The following is a 6,772-nucleotide window of genomic DNA, read 5'->3' as shown; positions in this document are numbered from 1 at the left end:
TTTGTTTTATCCATTCTGTCACCCTATATCTTTTGATTGGAGCATTTAGTCCATTTACATTCAAATTAATTATTGATAGATATGTATTTATTGCCATTTTGTTACTCATTTTTTGGGTTGTTTCTATGTTTCTTCTGATCCTTTCTTTTCTTGCTCTCTTTTATGGTTTGTTGGCTTTTTAAATTTTTTTAAATTTTTTAATTATTTTTTTTTTTACAAATCTACACCTTTATATATTTACTTTTCATTATTTTTAAATCCATGATGGGTAAAGCATCACACGGATTCTGCGGCCAATGGCTTTAGCAGGCTTTAGCAGGTTGCTTCAGAATTTGGCATGAAGCACTGTTTCCATGAACATGAGTTACTTTTCTCCCAGATTACTCTGATTTGGTTTGGTTTGCCACCAGGAATCACTGTGTTGTTCTTTGCTTTGTACTTGTGAGCACATCTCTTGCTTAGATAGAATTCCATTTCATCTTGAACATATACACCTTCAATTTTAAGAAGAGCTGTGTGTGCCCCATGGTTGCAGTGACCCTGCTTATAGCCAGCAAAAATGGCCTTGGACCACAGCCTTCCAGACATTATTTGGTATTGTAGGAGTCCTATTCCCAATAGACCTCCACAGTCTCCAAGATGGCAGAAAAAGAAAACTTTTTGGTTTTCTTTAGTGATATGCTTGAATTCCATTTTCTTTATTCCTTGTCAATCTATTACTGGTTTTTGATTTGTGGTTACTATTATATTATGTATAATATCTTCTGCACATATCAGTCTATATCAAGTTAATTATTGCTTAAGTTTAAATCCATTCAGTACTATCCCCCATCCCCATATTTCAGTTGTATGTTGTCATATATTACATCCTTTTATTTTATAAATCCCTTGACTGAATTTTGAAGAAATTTCTATTTTTATAGCTTTTGTGGGCGTTTTTATTTCTTGTTTTACTTTTTATACTTTCCCTATGATCATTACCTTCCACTCACAGAGTCCGCATTACTATTTCTTATGTGCCTAGTTTAGTGGTCATAAATTCCTTTAGTTTTTGTTTGTCTGAGGAGCTCTTTATCTCTCCTTCTCCTCTCAATAATAACATTTCTGGATAAAGTATTCTTGGCTGCAGAATTTTCCCTTTCAGTATTTTGAATATATTGTTCTTTGCACTTCTGGCCTGCAAATTTTCTGCTTAAAAATCTACTGATATCCTTATGGGGTTTCCCCTTGTATGTAACTGTATTCTTTTATCTTGCTGCTTTAAAAAAATTTTTTTTAAAGATTCTATTTACTTATTTGGCAGAGAAAGACATAGTGACAGAGGGAACACAAGCAGGGGAATTGGAGAGGGAGAAGCAAGCTTCCCACTGAACAGGGAGCCTGATGTGGGGCTTCATCCCAGGACCCCAGGATCATGGCCTGAGCCAAAGGCAGATGCTTAATGACTGGGCCACGCAGGTGCCCCTGCTTTTAATTTTTTTTTTCTTTATAGCTACTTTTTGAAATTTGGATTACTATGTCTTGGTGTGGACCTCCTTGCTTGAATTTGGGGGGCATCTCTGTGCCTACGGTATTTGGATATCTGTTTCCTTCCCCAGGCTGGGGAACTTTTCAGCTTTTATTTCTTCAAATAAATTTTCTGTTCTCTTATCTCTCTCTTCTTCTGAGATCTCCATTATGTGAATGTTATTACACCTAATAGAGTCCCTGAATTCCCTAAAACTATTCTCAATTTATATAATTTTCTTTCCTCTTCTTTGCTTAGCTTTGTTACTTCCCATTACTTTGTATTCCAAGTCATTAATTTGTTCTTCTGTCTCATCTAGCCTGCTATTTATTCCATCAGGTATATTTTTTATATCATTTATTGATCTCTGCTGGTTCTTTTTTATCTCTGTGTTGAAGGTCTCACTCCTGATGTCCTCCATTCCTTTCTCAATCCAATAAGTATATTTATGATCATTACTTTTAATTACTTATCAAGCATATTACTTATATACATTTCACTTTGGTCTCTTGCTATGGTTTGGTCCTGGTCTTTCATTTTGGAGATACTTCTCTGTCTCCTCATTTTGTCTGACTTTTTGTGTGGTAGGAAAATCAGCTACTTCTCTTGCTTTTCATAATAATAATTTTCATGAAGAAGAGCTCCTGTAGTGCCCTACAGTGTAGTGTCCCCATTCCCCAGGTCCTGGTGCTTCAAGGAGTGTCTCCTATGTGCATTTCATGTGCTCTTCTGTGGAGTCTTGACCTGTTTTTCTTTCAGTCCAGTTGTCTACAGAGGCTCTCTTTGTTTTGGGGGGTAATGTTTTGTCCCCATCAGGGATAGGGTGCGATTTAACATGGGGAGCAATGGTGTTCTTGTGAAATGAGACCTGCCCTTTCCACCCAAATTGAGGTCCTACAAAGGCACACATATGGAGATAAGGTGTTGGCAGGGTTTGTGCTGGTCTTCGGGGGGAAGGAGGCCCATAACATAGGGACAGAGGTGAGTGTGACCAGGAATGGTAGATATGCCAAAGTCCTGGGTTGAGTGGGGGTTGGTACAAGCAAGTTAGGTAAGGAGTATCAGGAGGGCAATGGTTACTGCAGGTGGCCGTTCTTTGTGCTGGGAGATGGAAGAGGGAATGGTGCCTTCCAGCTTCTTTGTTCCTGGAGGGTTCTGCCCACAATCCCTGTCCAATAGGCCATGCTCTGAGATGAGCAAATGACTGTCCCTCCCATTTGCTCCCAATGTTTTTAAAACTGCTTGTTCTGTGCTGTATCTGCTTGAACTGTTTGTCCTGCTGTCTCTTTGGATGGGGATTCTGCTTCCTAACCCTTCCAGGCTCTCCCAGAGTCAAGTCTGTAGATGTTTAAAGTGCCAAGGTTTAAGTTTGATGGTTGTTAAGAACTCACAAAATTCAGCCCTATTTTCTTTCAAAGGCAAATATAATGGGAATTCCTCTTCCCCCTTCTTGGGCTCCCTGGTGTCAAAGTCTGTTTTCCATTTTTTTCTGCATTACAAGCTATCCTACCCACAGTGGAAGGTCATGGTCCCTATTGCTCCCAGACCATGTCCTTTCCCTTTCTACCTTCCTCAGTGTGGCCTCTTCACTACCTTTAGTTATGGAGTTTATTCTGCCAGTCTTTGAGTTGTTTTCTGTGTTATTTAGGCTGCTGTAAGTGTTATCTTACTGTATCTGTAGGACAAGGTGAGTTTAGTGTCCTCCTAGTCTACCATATTCCCCTCAGGGCTTCTTGGTGTAGAACTCTTGAATTACATAGTTTAGACCAAACCATTTGGGGATAAAAGCAAGAGTTTTATTTGACAGGTGAGCATGATATCAATCGATGTTATGAGTACTTCCAAAAATCTCAAACTTAGGCAACAAAAGCTAAAATAATTAAAATATTATGATAATCTTCCTTTATTACACCTGAAATTTATAAAGCAGACTAAAATACTGAGCATAATCTATTCTGTCATAATCTTCATTTTTTATGTTGCTTTATATTAAATTAGCATGTCTGTAACCATAACTTATTCCAAAATGATGCCAGTGTTCTATAGATGAGACACTTATTTTTATCCAATTTTTGAAATACTTAATTATTATGAAACATTCAGGAGCAACTTTCACACAGTTTAAAAGAAAGTCTTAGCAAGAAAAAGGAAAAAGAAAAAAATCAGCAATTCATAAAATTCTTAAAGGAGAAAAATCTAAAATTTCCACATAAGTTGCAAACTTTATATAAGTAATGGCTTCAGACACTACTACATCTTCACCAAATATTTATGTAAATGATGACATTGCCAGTGTAGAAAATGAAGCCGTGAATTCATTTCATTCCTGTGTTAAAATATTGTTTGGTGGGGAAGGCTATACCAAATATCAGATTCTACATTTTGATGGAACTGGTTTTTATTGAAGAAAAATTACTTCTGAATCACCTATAGATCCAAAGAGGAAGCTGAAGCTCCCTAAATAATGATCCAGGACATTAAATGACAGTGATGTTAGGCACAGTTTTCAATGGAGATTTAATTGAGCTATTTAAAATTAAGGTATGTATTGCTTTTGTTAGTGCTGTAGTTAAAATTCACATCAATTTAGTTGTTTGTTAAATGATTGATTGAATTTATTTACATAAGTTTTGTATCATATGCTCCTAACCTTGTTATATCCATAATTTTTTTTTAATTTTTGTGATTTTTCAGAATAGGACACTTTATTTTTTAAATTTAATTTAATTTAATTTGTGTGTGTGTGTGTGTGTAGTGTGTGTTCCAAAATTTATTGTATATACACCACACCCAGTGCTCCATGCAATACATGCCCTCCTTAATACCCACCACCAACCCACCACTCACTCAACCCCCCACCTTTCTCTCCTCCAAAACCCGCAGTTTGTTTGGTCCACAATCTCATCATGGTTCATCTCCTCCTCCGATTTCCCCCAACTTACTTCTCCTCTCTATCTCCCAATGTCCTCTGTGTTATTCCTTATGCTCCACAAGTAAGTAAAACCATACAATAATTGACTCTCTCTTCTTGACTTATTTCACTTAGTATAATCTCTTCCATTTCTGTCCATGTTGATAACAAAAGTTGGGTATTCATCCTTTCTGATGGAGGCATAATACTCCATTGTATATATGACATATCTTCTTTTTCCATTTGTCTGTTGAAGGGCATCTTGGTTCTTTCCACAGTTTGGTATTGTGGCCATTGCTGCTATGAACATTGAGGTACAGATGGCCCTTCTTTAAGAATAGGACACTGTAAGAATGTGAATTAAAGCATAAACACTTGTAGTGTATTTCATTTTTAAGTATCAGTCGTGGTGTCTAGGGACACAGTAATTTTCAAGCATATATAAAATAAATAGTAAAATTGTGAGAGAAATAAAATGTTTTATTTGTTCAAAAGAAATAATTATATTAATTTTACATGGAGAAGAGTCAACTGAAGGTCAATAGACAGATGCACTGGGCGCCTGGGTGGCTCAGTTGGTTAAGCCGCTGCCTTTGGCTCAGGTCATGATCTCAGGGTCCTGGGATCGAGTCCCGCATCGGGCTCTCTGCTCATCAGGGAGCCTACTTCCTCCTCTCTCTCTCTACCTGCCTCTCTGCCTACTTGTGATCTCTCTCTGTCAAATAAATAAATAAAATCTTTAAAAAAAAAAAAAGAGAGAGACAGATGCAGTAAATTTCCCCAAATAAGAATCCTTGTGAAATGGAAGAAGTGATCTCCAGTATTCACAAAATGTTAAATTAAGACCTATGTTTAATCCTAATGTGGGAAAATTTGAGGCTTAACACAAGAAAGGAATTTTTTGATAGATCAGTCTGGAGAATTAACTGTACTTCTCACAAAGCTATATTTCATTTTAGTCTTTCAATTATATTAGGGAAGACAAACTGTGAAGATATTTTGGAAGCCACTCAGCCAATCAACAGAGTGATACTGGAACACATTCGAGGCACCTGCACCTTTGAGTAAAACAACAACAACAACAACAACAACAGCAACAACAAAACCCAAAAAACTTCCTTGCTTATATTAGAATTATATTTTTAAATAAATTACAGATAACATCATAATCTATATACTCATTGGTCAGAAATACTAGGAAAAGAGAATTATGTCTACTTAAAACTGACAGAATTGACCAGCTCCATATTAAACAAATGTGCATATAGAAACATATTGTGTATTTTGAAAGAAAAGTCAGTGTGTGTGTGTGTGTGTGTGTGTGTGTGTGTAGACAACACTGATTGGTAATTCCAGTATCAGGTAATATTTTCCGCTGTTACATGCATGTTAGTGAAAAACCACTAATGCATAATAAATAGGACAAGAGCTATTTATCATCAGTCATTCCAATAGGCAATACACAAAATAATAACCACTATTTATTATACTGCTTTGTCACATGTTTAATTCTTTGATCAGTGAATTTTCTATTTCTGTCTATGAAATTTATTTTTGTTAAGAAATTGAAAGACTGCTTTTTAATTTTCTTTGAAAACACAAAACTGACTCAACTGAACTTCATCTGAACAGCTTTTAGAGATTAAATTTGAACAAATAAAAAATTAGGATACCCTTCTAAAAATATGACAGGGAATTGAAGTTATATATAAGTCTCAAAATAATCTGACATTTAATTTCTTCCTTGGTGGTAGTCAGTCACAAATGTTTTCTTTTTTACAAACCATTTTTAGTTCTTGGTAACCAAATAAAAGTATGGTATTGAAATCATTTTTATAAAGCTATTTGTCTTACATTAATAAAACATTTAGATACATTTATTTGTGTAATATCTTTTGTAGGTATTTTCTTAGAGTGTCTATGATCATCCATGTTTTTGCATATTTTACTAACATAAACATGGAATCCAGAATATAATATTTATCAAAGCTTAATGTAATACTGATCACATTCTCCAGCAATATATCTATGTTATCATTTCTAATATTTCACATGACAACTTAATTAATGGATTTATACTTAAAATTTGTTTTCATATTTAACCTTAAAAATTCCTTAAAGCAGGGACCTTCATTTTTGTTGATTGCTAAATACTTTAGATTTGTTTGTTTATTTTTCTTAAGGATTATAGTTCACATTCACTTACTTGATTCACATCAAGTAAGATGATGTTTGAAAAATAAAACCAGAATTAGAACAATAGGTACTGGGTGCCTGGGTGGCTCAGTGGATTAAAGCCTCTGCCTTTGGCTCAGGTCATGATCCCAGGGTCTGGGATTGAGTCCTGCTCAGCA

The 6,772-nt window shown here is 35.5% G+C and overlaps 1 pseudogene; it reads right to left on the bottom strand.

Annotated features, from left to right (window-relative positions):
* Positions 1–253: 253 nt before the first annotated feature.
* On the bottom strand, positions 254–588 carry LOC131814004 (large ribosomal subunit protein eL33-like; annotated as a pseudogene).
* Between the last annotated feature and the right edge of the window lie 6,184 nt (positions 589–6,772).

The sequence above is a fragment of the Mustela lutreola genome, chromosome 13 (genome assembly GCF_030435805.1).
Source record: "Mustela lutreola isolate mMusLut2 chromosome 13, mMusLut2.pri, whole genome shotgun sequence".
Classification (NCBI taxonomy): Eukaryota; Metazoa; Chordata; class Mammalia; order Carnivora; family Mustelidae; genus Mustela; species Mustela lutreola.
This window is presented reverse-complemented; position numbering and strand designations above follow the sequence as displayed.